The sequence below is a fragment of the Macaca nemestrina genome, chromosome 6, assembly GCF_043159975.1.
Source record: "Macaca nemestrina isolate mMacNem1 chromosome 6, mMacNem.hap1, whole genome shotgun sequence".
Lineage (NCBI taxonomy): Eukaryota > Metazoa > Chordata > Mammalia > Primates > Cercopithecidae > Macaca > Macaca nemestrina.
In genome coordinates this window covers 1,272,620-1,292,268 of record NC_092130.1, presented here as the reverse complement: position 1 = coordinate 1,292,268, position 19,649 = coordinate 1,272,620, and the positions used below count along the sequence as shown (strand labels likewise).

Below are 19,649 nucleotides of genomic sequence, written 5' to 3'. Positions count from 1 at the left end.
AGCTCCGCATGGCCCGGATGGAGGGCTCGCGCTGCAGCAGCTCCCGTAGGGCCCGGATGGAAGGCGCGCGCTGCAGCAGCTCCGCAGGGCCCGGATGGCGGGCTCGCGCTGCAGCAGCTCCGCAGGGCCCGGATGGCGGGCTCGCGCTGCAGCAGCTCCGCAGGGCCCGGATGGAAGGGCCCGGATGGCGGGCTCGCGCTGCAGCAGCTCCGCAGGGCCCGGATGGAAGGGCCCGGATGGCGGGCTCGCGCTGCAGCAGCTCCGCAGGGCCTGGATGGAGGGCTCGCGCTGCAGCAGCTCTGTAGGTGGCTCCCCAGCCTTGGTGCCTCCTGCAGCTGCTGGGATGCCCACACTCCCACCGTCCCGGCCACATCCCACCTCACTGGCCTCGGGGGTTCCTTCAGCCCGCTTGCCCCGTCTCCCTCATGAGCTCTGGGTGGCAGCCCATGTGTCTCTCTAGAGGCTGCACTCAGGTCCACCCTCCTTGGATGGGCCCGGGGATTTGCTGCACTTTAGCCTGTGGTGCTAGACCTGGTCTTCCTAGTGGAGTCCTGGCTCCTGGGGCTACTTGGGAAGATACTCTCTATTCTGGGTCCCTTGAGCCTTTCTGGATCCTGGGCCTGCCTCACCCTCAAGAGGTGGGAGGAGTTAGTTGAAAGCAGGGTCCTTTCTCAGCGGCTCAGACAGGCTCGTCTCAGCTGTACTTGCCCAGCCCTGGGAGGCCCCACACCTGCCCGGGGAACCTGGCTGTCCCAGCATCATGCCAACCAAAAGCTCACTCTCTCCTTTGGAATTCAACACACCCTGTCTCTTGTACCTAAAAGCTTCTCCTGTGAGAGCGATGGATGATCCAAGCCATGGATCTCTAAGGCCTCCCGGCAAGCACCCAGCTCTGCTCTGTGCCTTCCTCCAGGCGTTTCTCCAGGAAGCACCTTCCTCCAAGGGACGTGAGGATAGAAAGCTTCCTGGACAGGGGATAGGCAGGGAGCAGGAAGTACAGAGAAAGAGATCCACTATTCTGCCAAAGTGGCTTGGGTGTGGGTTTGAATAACACCTTCCCTACTTCCTACCTGTGTGATCCTGGCAGCTTTCTCTTTTCTTTTCTTTTCCTTCTCTTTTCTTTTCTTTCTTTTCTCTTCTTTTCTCTTTTCTTTTCCCCTTCCTTCCTTCCTTCCTTCCTTCCTTCCTTCCTTCCTTCCTTCCTTCCTTCCTTCCTTCCCTCCCTCCCTCCCTCCCTCCTTTCTTTCCTTCCTTCCTTCCTTCCTTCTCTTTCTTTCTTTCTGTCTGTCTGTCTGTCTGTCTTTCTTGACAGAGTCTCACTCTGTTGCCCACATGGAGTGCAGTGCTGTGATCTCGGCTCGCCACAACCTCCGCCTCCCAGATTCAAGCAATTCTTCTGCCTCAGCCTCCCGAGTAGCTGGGACTACAGGCACGCGCCACCACGCCTGGCTAATTTTTGTATTTTTAGTAGAGATGGGGTTTCACCATGTTGGCCAGGCTGGTCTCGAACTCCTGACCTCGTGATCAGCCCACCTCGGCCTCCCGAAGTGCTGGGATTACAGGCATGAGCCACCGTGCCCGGCCAAATCCTGGCAGCTTTCTAACCCTCAGCCACTGTTCCCCAGACCGTTGATGGAGAATGCAGGCAGGGCTGGCTCCAGGGCTGCTGGGAGGAGCCAGGGAGAATGTGGGTGACATGCTTAGCACAGGGTGGCACCAGGAGGGGCATGTTACATTGGCAGTCTCAAGTGGTGAGGCCCCCTGGGGTGACACACAGCACAGCAAGCACTGGGGAAGTCAGTATGGTGGGGAAATCAGGACAGTGGAAGAGGTGGTGTGGTGGGGAAGGCAGCATGGTGGGGAAATCAGGACTCTGCCAGTTTCCCCCATGCGGTGAGCCTGAGCCCGAGCCTGAGCCTGAGCGAGCTTGTTTTAGACTGGGAGCAGGTGGTGTGGCCGTAACCCTAGGAGCTGCGACACCCGTGATGGGGAGCGTGGCTCTTCCCTCTTGGTGGCCAGGGCCAGACACTGCTCCGGACTCCTAGGTCACCTGAATGCCCCATCTTGCCTCAAACCAGCCCTCTCCGTGGTCCCCCAGTCCCTGTCTTGGCACGCCTGGAAAGCTAGCAGATGAGCTCTTGGACATCATCAGGCCCGTCTGCCATGAGAGGTGGCAGCCTGGGGCCGTGAGGCCATTCCAGGTGCAGCAGAGAAGAAGGACTCCACACCAGAGGGAATGCCCAGGTCTACAACCCACGGGGTCAGAGACCCTTCCATGGAGCCAGGTGACCTTGCCCTGCCCCCAGCATGAGCCTCAGTTTCTTAATCTGTAATACAGAAATAGCAACACATAAGTCATAGGGTCACTGTGCAGATCAAAAGAGATTAGGCGAGCAGATGCCTGCAGCATCATCAGCATCGTTATTGCCCCTGCCCTGATCATGGCGATGACAACAGGATGACAATCATGATGAAGATGATGATGGTGGTGATGATGTCACTGAAGTCAATGATGACAAAGGGATTTGATGCGCTGGGGTTGAGCCATAGGGATCCCACCTCCTTACATATGGTTGCCCTGATGGGTACCCCAGGCAGCACAGCCTTGGGACTCTCTGGGGAAAGGGAGGCAAGCAGCCCCCATTGTCTGCTGGAACTGAGCTGCGTGACCAGCTGGGGCCCCATGACCAGGATGGCCTGGGCTCCCTCCTTGGGCTTGTCCAGAGCACCACCAGTCCTGCGTCTGAGTGCCGGAGCACCGCCAGTGCTGTGTCTGAGCACCGATGTGGGGAGGAGGGACTGGGCAGATCATGGGGGCCAGTGGGAGGACCTCTGGCTCTGCATTAGGCAGTCTGGATCAGATCCCTAAAATGACAGGAAACTAATTAAAAATTTTTTTGTACAATATGTTCATTGACACATTTATAGAGACATTATTTTAAATTAGAATTCTCTATACTTTACTAGATATATTTATATATAAGCGAATAGAAAGGGTTTGCGTGTGGCCTGGATCTGTCTTGAGGCCCCTCCCTCACCTATGCAGTCCTGGAAAGGATCTGAAGCAGCTGCTCACCTGTCCCACCTGGGTTGTGGGGCAGGGCCCCTGCACAGCTACGGGTCCTGGCTGAGCCACTAGCGGTCCATGGAGGCATTGTACCGAGGTAGGATATTGTTCCTCAAAGACTCCTGGCTCCTGCTCTTATTTTTTCTCTCCCTCCTCCCTCTTCTCCCTCCTGCTCCAGGCATCTATTTCTTTCCTTTTTTTTTTTTTTTTTTCTGAGAGAGTCTCGCTCTGTCGCCAGGCTGGAGTGCAGTGGTGACATCTCGGCTCACTATAAACTCTGCCTCCCAGGTTCCTGCCATTCTCCTGCCTCAGCCTCCCGAGTAGCTGGGACTACAGGCACCTGCCACCAGGCCCGGCTAATTTTTTTTATTTTTAGTAGAGATGGGGTTTGACTGTGTTAGCCAGGATGGTCTCGATCTCCTGACCTCGTGATCCGCCTGCCTCGGCTTCCCAAAGTGCTGGGATTACAGGCATGGGCACCGTGCACGGTCAATTTTGGTATTTTTAGTAGAGACGGGGTTTCACCATGTTAGCCAGGCTGGTCTCAAACTCCTGAGCTCATGATCCACCCGCCTCAGCCTCCCAAAGTGCCGGGATTACAGGTATGAGCCACCGTGCCCGGCCCTTCCAGGCATCTATTTCTAACCTCGTGCTGTATAACCTTCCCTACGTTGCTCTCCACATTCATTAACCATTCACACGCGCATGGAGTTCTTGTTGGTTTTGTTTTGGGGTATTCTGGTTACTTCTCTGCATCCTGGTTAGAAGTTCACTGTGGAATTCCTCCCAGTGAGTTTGTTCGCATTTAGTCCCTTCTTCCAGGCTGCCTAGTCTTCCATGACATGGCCGTCCCACAGATTACTTGGTTATCCCCTATTGAGGCAATCTCTTTTCTCCATGATTTTCCCACCTCTTGTGTTGCATTAATGGATGGGTGGGGACCTGGGGGTGCTGGAGGGAGCAGGTAGAGTCGTTGGAGAAGTGGCTGTTGATGGCAGTCATGTGTCCAGCAACTTCCATGTGCCCCTCTGTGTTGTTCAATTGTGCACCTCGTGGGTCATCTAGGATGAGCCCAGACCAGGATGCAGCCGAACTGCTGAGTCAGTAGCCCTGACCCCGTGCACTGACTTGTGTGGGTTCCTGTCTTATTTATTTATTTTTTTTTGGAGACAGAGTCTCGCTCTGTCGCCCAGGCTGGAGTGCAGTAGCGTGATCTCGGTTCACTGCAACTTCCACCTACCGGGTTCACACCATTCTCCTGTCTCAGCCTCCCGAGTAGCTGGGACTACAGGCTAATTTTTTTTTTTTATTTGTATTTTAGTAGAGACAGGGTTTCACCATGTTGCCCAGGCTGGTCTCAAACTCCTGAGCTCAGGCAATCCATCTGCCTCAGACTCCCAAAGTGCTAGGATTACAGGTGTGAGCCACCGTGCCCAGCCCTTATTTGCATTTTTTTTTTTTTTTTTTGTGGTTGCTGTGAGGGTAGATGCTTAGAGTGGGAGGATAGAAATGAAGGGGGTGGAGGATGCAGGGGTGCAGGGAACCCCACTTGGGGCTGGTTTCTGGGTCCCTGTGGGGAGAGGCAGAGGCCGAGCCACTGTCTACAAAACATGCTCTGGGTAAAGTGCGTGCTTCCCATGTTTCAGGTACCTAGTGAAGGCACCGGAAATGGAAATGGGGGTTGCAACATGGCACTGCCCCCCACTGGCAGGAGACAAGGGTGCCACACACGTTACATCAGACACATGAAAGATGCTCCTGGAGACCCCTGGAAATGCAGAGAGCTGGGGAGAGAGGAAGTGGGGACCAGGATTTGTTTCCGTCCACAGGAGCCTGGCTTGCTTGCATGGACCGGGTGATGGAAGGCCAAGGGGCAGCCTTTGGAATGGGCAGGAAGGCTTGAGACCAGGGCCGGGCAGAGCAGAAGCCAGACCTGCTGCAGTGGGGGCTGAGAGGTGAGCAGGGGGGCACCATGGGCAGCCACACCAGGGCACGGAGCCGTCTGTCTGTCCTCACTGCCCGTCTTGCAGGGCTCATAGCCCAGGTGGGCTGCCCTAGTTGGGCCTTGCTCCTCTGGGCCTAGGGAGGCCTGGGCACCAGGATGGAAAGTGCCACTAAAACTGAGCATGGGGCATGGCGAGTCCCCCAGATGAGTGGGGTGCTGTGACCTGAAGCAGGAGGCATTGGCACTTGGGCATCAGCCCTCATGATTATCCCCCCTTTACAGATGGGGATACTGAGGCACAAATGGGGATGTTGCTTGCCTGAGGTTGCTGTCTCAGTTGGGATCCCCAGAAACAGACTCTGAAATGAGGATGTACGTGCAAGTAGTTAACAGGGTGCTGAAAGTAGGTTATTTGGGTGCAAGTTCCCTGGAAACACTGTGGGGGCTTGGGGAAGGGAGGCAGGGAAGCGGGGGGAAGGCCATGAGAATGTGTCGAGTTACCCTGGAGCAACTGAGGCTCTGTCCCCTGGAATCTTGTAGAGAATTGGAGGCTCACACCTCGAGGGGTCCCTCTGAGTGGAAGAAGACGGGGTATTTCCTCACCCACTTCTACCGGGGGCATCCATTCCCCAGCACCCCAGGCCTGGCCTGCCCTGCAGAGAGAGATGGGGAGTGTCGTGTGGCCTTAGGGCAGGCCTGGGCTCTGGGTAGGGCGTCCACCACAGTGTCCACACAGCTTCACAGCCAGGGAGGCAGGCCAGGGGCCCGAGTCAGGGCATTTGACCTTTTCCCAAGATCGCATCCTCCTCGCCCTCTCATCAAGGGTTTTGGACAGAGCCCTCTCCAGGAAAGGCTGCAGGAGGCGGCACACTGGCACGCTGCTGGCAGGGTTTCAGTTTGTACTGCTTCTCCGCAGGGCAATTTCGCTATGAGGAACAGAATGCCCACCCTACATGCTAAACGGCAGCAGTGAGTGGAACAGGATTTCAGTATCAGGCTGCCCAGCTGCCCGGCGATGTGAGTGGAACAGGATTTCAGTATCGGGCTGCTCAGCTGCCCAGCAACGTGCTGAGGACCTGGGCTCTCTTTTCTCTTCTGCTTTTCAGCTGTGTCTGGTTAGTCGGCCTCGCCCTGGCCCTCCAGAGCCCGGGGTCCAGAGCACAAAGCAGGAGCAAAGAGGCCTCTTGGGCGTTTCTCCATCTTTTGAGGGAAGAAAGTTTTCCCCAGGCTCTACCCCCAGCAAAGGCCCTTCCGTCCGCTTGGCCAGGTCTGAGCGTTCTGACGAAGGTGATGGTGCTGTGTTAAGGACGGTAGCACCTCCTCTCCCTCCAGCCTTGACCTTGAGGGGCTTTGGAGCTGGGGGAGTGACCACAGACCAGGCCTGGATGAGCAAGACTTCCGGGGAAGCCAACGGCCAGGCACCACCAGCCCAGGGCAGCCTCTGGCCTGGCACCACCAGCCCGGGGCAGCCTCAGGCCCGCACCACCAGCCAGGGGCAGCCTCAGGCCCAGGACTTCAAGGCTCCACAGAACAGGGTTGAATCGTCAGCACACAGCTAGCTGGAGTCTGACCCCCAGGGTCCCAGCTGGTCCCCACCCCCATCAGTCAAAGGAAAACCAGGGAGGCCGGGCCGGGTGGCTCACACCTGTAATCCCAGCACTTTGGGGGACCAAGGTGGGAGGATCACTTAAAGCCCAGGAGTTCAAGACCAGCCTAGGCAACATGGCAAGATCCCATTTCTAAACAAAAAATTAAAATAAAATAAACAAAGGCAGGCCAGGGAGAGACTGCCCAGGACGGTGGCCCCAGCCACTGTGCATAAGGGCCCACTGTGGGCCTGGCCTGGTGCTGGGAGCTACGCACGTGTCTCCTCCTGTATTCTTCCGTGCCTGGATGATAGCCATGACCTGGCTCCCAGAGGCCTGTCTGTGCTGCCTTCCTTCTGTGCCTGGAAGTGTCCCTGAGCTTTGGCAGCTTCCACGTAGCCTCAGAACCACTTTCCATTTGTATTGTTAGATTAGTTTTAAATATCCAAGTAATCCATGAATTCATTTTTCTTACATATATGAACAATTAACTGCCCCCCGCCCCCTGCCCAAATCCTAGGCCCCAGGTAACAGCGGTTTCAGCTTGCTCCCTCTCCTTGCAGGCCTTTCCTGTGTTGACGCCCACCTGCAGCATGGATAAAGAGTTTCTGGCTGGGTGCGGTGGTTCACGCCTGTAATCCCAGCACTTTGGGAGGCTGAGGTGGGTGGGTCACCTGAGGTCAGGAGTTCCAGACCAGACTGGCCAACATGGTGAAACCCTGTCTCTACTAAAAATACAAAAAATTAGCCAAGGGTGGTGGCGGGCGCCTGTAGTCCCAGCTTCTCAGGAAGCTGAGGCAGGAGAATGGTGTGAACCCAGGAGGCAGAGCTTGCCGTGAGCCGAGATCGTGCCACTGCACTCCAGCCTGGTGACAGAGCAAGACTCCGTCTCACAAAAAAAAAAAAAAAAAAAAAAAAGAGTTTCTATTGGCTGGGCATGGTGGCTCACGCCTGTAATCCCAGCACTTCGGGAGGCTGATGCGGGAGGTTCACCTGAGGTCAGGAGTTCCAGACCAGTCTGGCCAACATGGTGAAACCCTGTTTCTACTAAAAATACAAAAATTAGCTGGGTGTGGCGGTGCACACCTGTAATCCCAGCTACTCGGGAGGCTGAGGCAGGAGACTCACTTGAACCCGGGAGGCAGAGGTTGCAGTGAGCCAAGATCACGCCACTGCACTCCAGCCTGGGTGACAAGAGCGAGATTCTGTCTTAAGAAAAAAAAAAAAAAAAAAAATTCCTATGAGTATGTCACAAAGCGCACGATGTGTCCACATGGCTCTCTGCCCCTTTGACTTTTTCACTGTTCGCCTGTCTTGCTGAGTGAAACCTCCACCAGTGTGTGGCCCCTGTTGTTCTTTTGATGGCTGCGTGTTCCCCGTGTGAAGAGACAGCTGGTGCTCTCTCCCTCCCGCTGATGATGTGGAGGTTCTGGGTAAGATTCTGCAGCTCCCATCTGCTGTAGACTGAATGTTTGTCCCCAACCCCGTCAATTCATATATGGAGGCATAAGCCCCAAAGTGAGGGTGTTAGGAGGGCCTCTGTGAGGTTATTAGGTCACAGGATGAAGCCCTCATGAATGGAATTTATTGCCCTTATAAAAGGGGGCCCTTGCCCCTTCTGCCATGGGAGGACACAGCTAGAGAACCAGAAAGCAGGCCCTTGCCAGACATCAAACCTACTGGTGCCCTGACCTTGGATTTCCCAGCCTCCAGAACTGTGAGAAATCACTTTCTTTTTCTTTTTTTTTTTTTGAGACGGAGTCTCGCTCTGTCGCCCAGGCTGGAGTGCAGTGGCGCGATCTCGGCTCACTGCAACCTCCGCCTCCTGGGTTCACGTCATTCTCCTGCCTCAGCCTCCCGAGTAGCTGGGACTACAGGCGCCGCCACCACGCCCGGCTCATTTTTCGTATTTTTAGTAGAGACGGGGTTTCACCGTGTTAGCCAGGATGGTCTCGATCTCCTGAACTCGTGATCTGCCCACCTCGGCCTCCCAAAGTGCTGGGATTACAGGCGTGAGCCACCGCGCCCGGCCAAGAAATCAGTTTCTGTTGTTGATAAACCCTCCAATCTGTGACATTTTGCAGTGGCAGAGCCTGAACGAACTAAGACACCTTCCTAGGAGTTAGATGATTCCTCCTCCGTTATTCTGGGCTGCCTGGAAGCTCCATGGCCGCTCACCCTCTACACAGCCTGGTTGTCTCCTGCACTGCCTGGCCCCAGCCCCATCTCCACGCCAGTGTCCCCCACAGCTCCATCTCCAGGTGAGCCTCCCTGGCCACCTCCGAGGGACAGCCCATGGACTCCCGGACTGGCCTCAACGTTGCACAGGGACTCTGAAGAGCAGGGACCGGGGCGAATAAACATCTGCTGAACCAAGGACACTGTTGGTCATGCTCGTGTCTTTGTAGCAGACAGTTCTAAAGGCAGCGTTAGGTGGGCCTGTGTACACACAGACCCCGTCTGGGTTGGCACTACCTGAGGGCAGTCAGCACTGAGGCGGGCCGTGAGCCCACCGCTGCCCGTGCAGAAAGGAGGTTGGCTGCAGAAGGGAAGAAACCTGTGCTAGCCGTCCCGCCTTCTGCTGGCTCTGTGCCCTGGGGCCTGTCAGTACTGGATCCCAGCCTTGCTCTCTTTGCTGGTAAATCAGGGATCTAACACACAGTCTGCCACGAGGGTGGGATTGAAGAGATGAGGCAGCCCGTGTTATCGGCTGTGATTTCTGTCGTGATCCTATCAATTTTCTTTTTCGCCCTGCTGTTCTGAAGATTAAATATAACAGCCAGGTGCACTGGCTCACGCCTGGAATCCCAGCACTTTAGGAGGCCGAGGCAGGCAGATTACCTGAGGTCAGGAGTTCGAGACCAGCCTGGCCAACGTGGTGAAACCCCCGTCTCCACAAAAAACACAAAACTTAGCTGGGCGTGGTGGCTCATGCCTGTAATCCCAGCTACTCGGGAGGCAAGAGAATCATTTGAACCCAGGAGGGGAAGTTTGCAGTGAGCTGAGATCACGCCATTGCACTCCAGCCTGGGCAACAGCGAGACTCTGTCTAAAATAAACAAATAAAACAAATAAATTAAATAGGTAAATAAAACAGTACAGCACAGCATCAGACACCGAGCCAGCACATTAGAAGGTGCACCATGAACGCCAGCTTCCTTCCTCTTTCCAGATTTATTTTCAACTGGAAAGTCAATGAATAGCGAATGATGGAATCACAGCCCCCCAGAGCACTGAGCTGAGGAGTAGATCCTTGCTGACTGCTGAGCCATAGGCACTGATAAACACCTAGAATGTCGATGGGGACAGGTACCTTGGAGGGGCCGTTGACTGTATCCCCAAGACAGGAGCAGCCAGATGCCCCGTGCCTCCAAAAGGAATGTGTGAGAATGCTCCCAGCCCGCCTCTGAGACTTTCTGCCAAAAAAGCTGAGTGTGAATCCTACGCACTCGCTTTACAGCTGACTTCCAGTTTCAAGGAGGAAGGGGATGGAGGGTGCCAGTAAACGACACTAAAGGCAGCCCAGATTGGGAGGGAGGGTCCCTCTGCGGGACAGCTAAACCAGCTCGTGCCACAAGCCAATGGTGAGAAGGGAGGAGGGGGCGCTCTCGGTTAAAAGATAATTGAGAAGCACAACACCCAAATATGGGTGACCTTTGTTTGGATTCTATTTGAACAAAAGACATGAAAAGAGACTTTATTTTTCAAGCAATGGGGAAGTGCGACTATGGCCAGGGTATTAGATGACATCGAAGACTTCCTGGCCACTAAGTGTCACAATATCATTACAATCGTGCAGGAAAAACGTCCGTACGAAGTACACAGGGATAACATGGGATTTGCTTTTTAGGAAGAGCTATGATGGCAGACCAAAAACGTATGGTTATTTGGTGTAACATATCTGTTTGCCAGAGGCCTTCCTATTTGTCTATAGTGTAAGAACATTTTGACAAGCAGTTTTTATTTATAGAAACAAAAATAAAGGTATTTGCAATCCCAAATACTCAGGAGGCTAAGGCAGGAGGTTTACCTGAGTCCAGGAGGTCAAGGCTGCAGGGTGTTATGACTGTGCAACTGCATTCCAGTCTGGGTGACAGAGTGAGACCGTGTCACACACACACAAAAAGCTATTTGCAAAATTTTTGAAAAGTTAATGATAAGAATCAATGAGGCCAGGTGCAGTGGCTCATGTCTGTAATCTCAGGACTTCGAAAAACTGAGGAGTGGTGATCACTTGAGGTCAGGAGTTCGAGACCACCCTGACAGCATTGTGAAACCCCATCTCTACTAAAAATATAAAAATTCGCCGGCATGGTGGCCGCACGCCTGTGATCCCAGCTACTTGGGAGGCTGAGGCAGGAGGATTGTTGGAACCCAGGAGGTGGAGGTTGCTGTGAGCTGAGATCACGTCACTGTACTCCAGCCTGGGTGACGGAGTGAGATTCTGTCTCAGAAAAAAGAAAAGAAAAAGAATCAATGGCAGTAATGCTATAGTAAAACCAGTCTATTCATTTATTCATGGCAAAAGCATACAAGCCTGTGGGAAAATAATTTGGCAATAAGCAGCGAGAACCATACGCATATTCATGTTCTCTAGCTCGAGACTCTGACTGCTGGGAGTTGCCCTAATGAAATAACCCGAAAGAAGGGAAAGCCACTCACAGCAAGGGTGTGGCTCTGGAGTTACGTGCTTTGGCTTGATGGCACTGGAAAGCAAAGTTCCGAGGGCTGTGTCGCAACTTGGAAGTCTGCGCAAGCAGCTGGAAAGGTGCTGTGATTACAGCTGTGTGAAGGCATGTGCGCTGGGGCCTGGCCAGCGGGGAGCCTGGAGAGGTGAGTGTGGTGGCTGGATCGGGAGAGAGGCAGGTCCGCTAGGAAGCAGGGGGCGGGGTCAGGGTGTGTTTGCAAGCTGGCACCGTGCTGCCGTGGCCACGCGTACAACTTCAGTGCAAATGGATTGTGACCTGGAGTGACCCCTGAACACCTGGTGGAAACCCAGCCAGGCTGACACTGGGCAAAGCCGGTTGTCGGGGGCCCTGGGGAGACCCTGTCTTCCCCCCATTCCTCTCTGCCAGTCTTGGGGCCCTGGGCTTGCACACAGACCGGCTTTCTGCATAGGATAGGGTTATCAGACCCTTTCCTGAAATCGCGGGCGGGAAAGAGGTGAGGTCATGAAGGCAGCGTGGGAGGGAAGAAGGGAAGGGATGCGGCGGGAGAGGGAACACAGCAAAGGAGGTTTACTGGTCCAGGTCCTCTGCATACATCATCTCGCTGCCTCAAAATGTTTGGGGAATGCAGCGCAGTATAAAATATTTCTTCACTTTTCCTTCACTATAGTCTTCTGTAGGTATTACTGTCCTCATTTTACAGACGGCAAAGCTGAGGCTCCAAGGGAGTGGTAACTTTACAAAGGTTTACTAAGGTTTTACGTGTAAAACTGAGATACTAACCCAGATCTGTGTCTCTGGGGCTAGGCTGCCGGGGGAAATCAGCCCAGGTCATCTCTCTCTCTCTCTCTCTCCAGTATCAACTGTGGCTTCTTAGATAGGAAACTGAGGCTGAACACTTACAGGTTTGCGCAAGTCACTGCACCGCCCACTGCCAGCCTCCTCAATTATCGACCCAGGATCTGATGTCAAGCCCCACCCTCAGGGTGCTGGGCCCTCATGTCCCATTTAAGTGTGGCCCTAAAGGCTGACAGAGTTCTCTTTTCCCAACAGGTACATGGTCCATCCCTCCAGGCCCCTTAGAGAGGGACTCAGCGAAGAGACTGAGGGAGATGGGATGTGCCAGGGTTTCCTGCTAGGAGCCTCGTCTTTCCACCCCTTCTCTGTTTCCTGTGAGAACACAGTGCTCCTCCCCTCCAGAAGATGAAGGAACAGGGCACCATCCTGGAAGCAAAGGGAGCAGCCCCCGCCAGACCCCAAGTCTGCTGGAGCCTTCATCTTGGACTCCCCAACCTCCAGAGTTCTGAGAAAATAAAGTTCTGTTGTTTACAAATTACCCAGTCCACAGAGTCGTGTTCCAGCAGCATAAGGGACTAAGACACTGTCAACACTTGTTAATTTCTGTTGTCACGCCATCGTGGTGGTTGTAAACTGGTATCACATTGTGATTTTGATTTGCGTTTCCCTGATGATTAGTGATGCTGAGCATCTTTTCACGTGCTTGTCGGCTCTTTGTGTGTCTTCTTTGAATAAATGTCTACTCAAATTCTGTCCATTTTTAAGTTGGGTTGTATGTCTTTATTGTGGTTAGGTTGTAACCGTGCTTTATACGACCAAATGCGGTGGCTCACGCCTGTAGTCCCAGCACTCTGGGAGGCCCAGGCGGGCGGATCTCCTGAGGTTGGGACTTCGAGACCAGCCTGACCAACATGGAAAACCCCATCTCTACTAAAAATACAAAAAAAAAAATTGGCCGGGCGTGCTGGCACATGCCTGTAATCCCAGTTACTCGGGAGGCTGAGGCAGGAGAAGCTCTTGAACCCGAGAGGCAGAGGTTGTGGTAAGCCGAGATCGCACCATCGCACTCCAGCCTGGGCAACAACAGTGAAGCTCCCTCTCAAAATACTACTACTCAAAATACAAAATACTACTACTACTACTAATAATAATAATAGTAATAATAGTGCTTTATATATTCTGGATAGTAGATTTTTTATCAGATATGTGATTTGCAATTTCTCCCATTCTGAGGGTTGTCTTTTCACATTTTCTCTCTCTCTGTCTCTCTCTCACTCTCACTCTCTCTCCCTCTCTCTCTCTAAGAAACAGGGTCTTGCTGGGCGCGGTGGCTCACGCCTGTAATCCCAGAACTTTGGGAGACCGAGGTGGGCGGATCACAAGGTCAGGAGATTGAGACCATCCTGGCTAACACAGTGAAACCTCATCTCTACTAAAAATACAAAAAATTCGCTGGGCATGGTGGCAGCGCCTGTAGTCCCAGCTACTCGGGAGGCTGAGGCAGGAGAATGGCGTGAACCCGGGAGGCGGAGCTTGCAGTGAGTGCAGATCGTGCCATGCACTCCAGCCTGGGCAACAGAGCGAAACTCCATCCCCCCCACAAAAAAAGAAACAGGGTCTCATTCTGTCTCCCAGGCTAAAGTGCAATGACATAATCATAGCTCACTACAGCCTCAAACCCCTGGGCTCAAGTGATCCTCCCACTTCAGCCTCCCAAGTAGCTGGGACTATTGGTGTGCACCACCACACCTGGCTAATTTATTATTATTATTATTTTTTTTTTTTTGAGAAGGAGTCTTGCTCTGTCGACCAGGCTAGAGTGCAGTGGCGTGATCTCAGCTCACTGCAACCTCCACCTCCTGGGTTCAAGCGATTCTTGTGCCTCGGCTTCCCGAGTAACTGGGATTACAGGCACGCATCACCATGCCTGGCTAATTTTTGTATTTTTAGTAGAGATAGAGTTTCACCATGTTGGCCAGGCTGGTCTCAAACTCCTGACTTCAAGTGATCCACCTGCCTCGGCCTTCCAAAAGTGTTGGGATTACAGGCGTGAGCCACCATACCTGGCCGACAGTGTTCTTTGATGCACAAAAGTTTTTAATCTTGATAAAGTATACATTTATCTATTGTTATTGTCACATCGCATGTGACTTTGGTGACATCTGAGCACCCATTGCCAAATCCAAGGCATTAAGATTTGCCCCAGTGTTTTCTCTAAGAGTTTTATACCTTTAACTGTTACACTTAGGTCTTTGTCCCTTTTGATTATAGTGTGAGGAAAGACCTCAGCTTTATTTTTTTGCATTTGGATATCTGGCTAGCCCAGCATCATTTATTGAAGAGATTGTTCTCTGTGAAATGGCTTTGAAATATTATTGGTTGAAGAATTGTTTTTCTGAGTTCCCTTGCTTCAGTAGCAAATATACTAAAAACTGGAATGATACAGAGAAGATTAGGATGGCCCCTGGGCAAGGATGACATGCAAATTTGTGAAGTGTTCATTTTATTAGAAATAAAAATTAAATTACAAATTTTTTAAGGAATTGTTTTTTGGATATATAATTCTTGGTTGACAGTTTTTTTTCTTTCATCATTTTAAATATGCCAACCTTCTGGCCTCCACGGTTTCTGACGAGAAATCAGCTGTTAATTTTATTGAGGATCCCTTATATGTGACAAGTTTACTTCTCTTGTGATGCTTTGAAGATTCTCTCTTTTGCTGGATAGGAGTGAAGCAAGACGGCAAAATAGGACTTTACAGTGATTGTCCCGCCACAGAAACATCAATTTGAACAACTATTCATGCTTGAAAATATCTTCACGCGAGCTCAGGAAACCAGGTGAGAGATCGCAGTACCTGGCTGTAGCATAATGAGAAATTATACACTGGCGAGGGTAGGATAGGCGGTTTTAAATTACCCACATCATCCTTCCCCAGCCCCAGGCAGCACAGAGTTGAGAGACATGCCATCCTCTGGGGACGAAGAGAGGGAAGTGAACAAAGGACTTTTCCTTAGACCCCAATACCAGGCCCAGCACTGGGAAAACCCCCACATCCCATATTCCAGGCCAGTAATCATGGACTGAGACTCTAAACCCACCCTCAGATCACACCATATACAAAAATTAACTCAAAATGAATTAATGACTTAAATGTAAGTACCAAATTATGAAACTACTACAAGAAAACGTAGGGGAAAATCTCCATGGCACTGGCCTGGGTAAGGAGTTTTTGAGAAAACCCCCAAAGCATAGGCAACAGAAGCAAAAATAGATAACTGGGATTACATCAAGCTATAAAGTTTCTTTTTTCTTTTTTATTTTTTTGAGACAGGGTCTCACTCTGTTGCCCAGGCTGGAGTGCAGTAGTGTGATCACAGCTCACTGCCACCTTGACCTCCAGGCTCAGGTGATTTTTTAAAATTTACTTTTATTTTTGTATGTATCTAAAATATTTCAAAAGCATATAAAATGTATATTCAGACACACTGTTACATTTCTTCCCTCAGCCTATGACCATACCGTGTAGTTAACCATATAGTATGGTAAATTCACATTTCTTCCCTCAGCCTATGACCATACCGTGTAGTTAACCATATAGTATGGTAAATTCACATTTCTTCCCTCAGCCTATGACCATACCATGTAGTTAACCATATAGTATGGTAAATTCTATATTTTTTGTTCTTCCTGGGTGTCTTTTCTTTTTATTATACTTAAGTTCTGGGATACATGTGCAGAACGTGCAGGTTTGTTACACAGGTATACAAGTGCCATGGTGGTTTGCTGTACCCATCAACCCATCATCTACATTAGGTATTTCTTCTAATGTATCCCTTCCCTTGCCCCTCATCCCCAACAGGTCCCAGTGTGTGATGTTCCCCTCCCTGTGCCCATATGTTCTCATGGTTCAACTCCCACTTATGAGTGAGAACATGTCGTGTTGGGTTTTCTGTGTTAGTTTGCTGAGAATGATGGTTTCCAGCTTCATCCATGTCCCTGCAAAGGACACGGACTCATTCTTTTTTATGGCTGCATAGTATTCCATGGTGTATATGTGCCACATTTCTTTTATCCAGTCTATCCTTGATGGGCATTTGGGTTGGTTCCAAGTCTTTGCTATTGTGAACAGTGCTGCAATAAACATATGTGTACATGTGTCTTTATAGCAGAATGATTTATAATCCTTTGGGTATATACCCAGTAATGGGATTGCTGGTCAAATGGTATTTCTAGTTCTAGGTCCTTGAGGAATCGCCACACTGTTTTCCACAATGGTTGAACTAATTTACATTCCCACCAACAGTGTAAAAGCGTTCTTATTTCTCCACATCCTCTCCAGCATCTATTGTTTCCTGACTTTTTAATGATAGCCATTCTAATTGGTGTGAGACGGTATCTCATTGTGGTTTTGATTTGCACGTCTCTAATGACTGGTGATAATGAACTTTTTTTCAAATGTTTGTTGGTCGCATAAATGTCTTCTTTTGAAAAGTGTCTGTTCATATCCTTTGCCCACTTTTTGATGTTTTTTTTTTTTTCCTGTAAATTTGTTTAAGTTCTTTGTAGATTCTGGATATTAGCCCTTTGTCAGATGGATCGATTGCAAAAGTTTTCTCCCATTCTGTAGGTTTGTCTGTTTACTCTGATCATAGCTTCTTTTGCTATGCAGAAGCTCTTTAATTTAATTAGATCCCATTTGTGAATTTTGGCTTTTGCTGCCATTGCTTTTGGTATTTTAGTCATGAAGTCTTTGCCCATGCCTGTGTCCTAAATGGCATTGGCTAGGTTTTCTTCTAGGGTTTTTACAGTTTTAGTTCTTATGCTTAGATCTTTAATCCAGCTTGAGTTAATTTTTGTATAAGGTGTAAGGAAGGTGTCCAGTTTCAGTTTTCTGCATATGACTAGCCAGCTTTCCCAACACCATTTATTAAATAGGGAATCCTTTCCCCATTGCTTGTTTTTGTCAGGTTTGTCAAAGATCAGATGGTTGTAGATGTGTGGTGTTATTTGGGAAGGCTCTGTTCTGTTCCATTGTTCTATATATCTGTTTTGGTGCCAGAACCAAGCTGTTTTGGTTACTGTAGACTTGTAGTATAGTTTAAAGTCAAGATAGTGTGATGCCTCCAGCTTTGTTCTTCTTGCTTAGGATTGTCTTGGCTAAATGGGCTCTTTTTTGGTTCCATATGAAATTTAAAGTAGTTTTTTTCTAATTCTGTGAAGAAGGTCAATGGTAGCTTGATGGGAATAGCATTGAATCTATAAATTACTTTGGGCAGTGTGGCCATTTTCACGATACTGATTCTTCCTATCCATGAGCATGGAATGTTTTTCCATTTGTTTGTGTCCGCTCTTATTTCCTTAAGCAGTGGTTTGTAGTTCTCCTTGAAGAGGTCCTTTGTATCCCTTGTAAGTTGTATTCCTAGATATTTTATTCTCTTCATAGCAATTGTGAATGGGCGTTCACTCATTATTTGGCTCTCTGTTTGTCTATTATTGGTGTTTAGGAATGCTTGTGATTTTTGCACATTGATTTTGTATCCTGAGACTTTGCTGAAGTTGCTTATCAGCTTAAGGAGTTTTTGCGCTGAGACGATGGGGTTTTCTAAATGTACAATCATGTCATCTGCAAACAGAGATAATTTGGCTTCCTCTCTTCCTATCTGAATACCCTTTATTTCTTGCTCTTGCCTGATTGCCCTGGCCAGAACTTCCAATACTATGTTGAATAGGAGTGGTGAGAGAGGGCATCCTTGTCTTGTGCTTGTTTTCAAAGGGAGTGCTTCCAGTGTTGGCCCATTCAGCATGATATTGGCTGTGGGTTTGTCATAAATAGCTTTCATTATTTTGAGATACATTCCATCAATACCTAGGTTATCGAGTGTTTTTAGCATGAAAGGCTGTTGAATTTTATTGAGGGCCTTTTCTGCATCTATTGAGATAATCATGTGGTTTTTGTCATTGGTTCTGTTTATGTGATGGATTACATTTATTGAATTGCATATGTTGAACCAGCCATCCCAGGGATGAAGCTGACTTGATTGTGGTTGATAAGCTTTTTGATGTGCTGCTGGATTTGGTTTACCAGTATTTATTGAGGATTTTTGCATCAATTTTCATCAGGGATATTGGCCTAAAATTTTTTTGTGTGTGTCTCTGCCAGGTTTTGGTAACAGGATAATGCTGGCCTCATAAAATGAGTTAGGCAGGATTCCCTCTTTTTCTATTGCTTGGAATAATTTTGGAAGGAATGGTACCAGTTCCTCTTTGTACCTCTGGTAGAATTCGGCTGTGAATCCATCTGGTCCTGGGCTTTTTTTGGTTGGTAGGCTCTTAATTACTGCCTCAATTTCAGAACTTGTTATGGTTCTTTTCGGGGATTGGACTTCTTCCTGGTTTAGTCTTGAGAGGGTGTATGTATCCGGGAATTTATCCATTTCTTCTATCTTTTTTTTTTTTTTTTTGAGACGGAGTCTGGCTCTGTCGCAAGCTCCACCTCCTGGGTTCGCACCATTCTCCTGCCTCAGCCTCCCGTGTAGCTAGGACTACAGGCGCTCGCCAACATGCCCAGCTAATTTTTTGTATTTTTAGTAGAGACAGGGTTTCACTGTGTTAGCCAGGGTGGTCTTGATCTCCTGACCTCGTGATCTGCCCTTCTCAGTCTCCCAAAGTGCTGGGATTACAGGCGTGAGCCACCGCACCCGGCCTTCTTCTAGATTTTCAAGTTTATTTGTGTAGAGGTGTTTATAGTATTATCTGATGGTAGTTTGTATTTCTATGGGGTCAGTGGTGATATCCCCTTTATCATTTTTTTTTGTGTCTATTTGATTCTTCTCTTTTCTTCTTTCTTAGTCGGCTCAGGTGATTTTTCCACCACAGCCTCCCAAGTAACTGGGAGGACAGGTGCATGCCACTATGCCCAGCTGAGTTTTGTTTTTTGAATTTCTTTTTGGTACAGAGTTTTGCCATGTTACCCAGGCTGGTCTTGAGCTCCTGGGCTCAAGCAGGCTGCTCACCTCAGCCTCCCAAAGTGCTGGGATTACAGGTGTGAGCCACTGCGCCCAGCTCTAAAACGCTTCTGCACAGCGAGGGAAAAAATCAGCAGAGTGAAGAGACAATCTCCAGAATGAGAGAGAACACTTGCAAACTACTCATCTGCTACAAAGTCGGCATCTAAAATATACAAGGAACTCAAACAGCTCAACAGCAAGACAATAACCCAGTTTTTTAAATGGGCAGAGGACCTGAATAGATATTTCCTAAAAGAAGTAATTTATATATATTCTGGATAGTAGGTTTTTATGAGATATGTGATTTGCAATTTCTTTCTCCCATTTTGTGGGTTGTCTTTTCACTTTCTGTCTTTTTTTTTTTTTTTTTTTGATGGAGTCTCACTCTGTCACCCAGGCTGGAGTGCAGTGGCGCAATCTGGGCTCACTGCAACCTCTGCCTCCCAGGTTCAAACGTTTCTCCTCCCTCAGCCTCCCGAGTAGCTGGGATTACAGGCACACGCCACCATGCCCGGCTAATTTTTGTATTTTTAGTAGAGATGGGGTTTCAACGTGTTGGCCAGGCTGATCTTGAAC

At 49.8% G+C, this 19,649-nt stretch overlaps 1 non-coding gene across 1 annotated transcript; it reads left to right on the top strand.

Annotated features, from left to right (window-relative positions):
* Positions 1-14,468: 14,468 nt before the first annotated feature.
* On the top strand, positions 14,469-14,572 carry LOC112427117 (U6 spliceosomal RNA). The gene has a single exon (XR_003018593.1). It is a non-coding gene; the product is annotated as a U6 spliceosomal RNA (small nuclear RNA).
* The last annotated feature ends 5,077 nt before the right edge of the window (positions 14,573-19,649 follow it).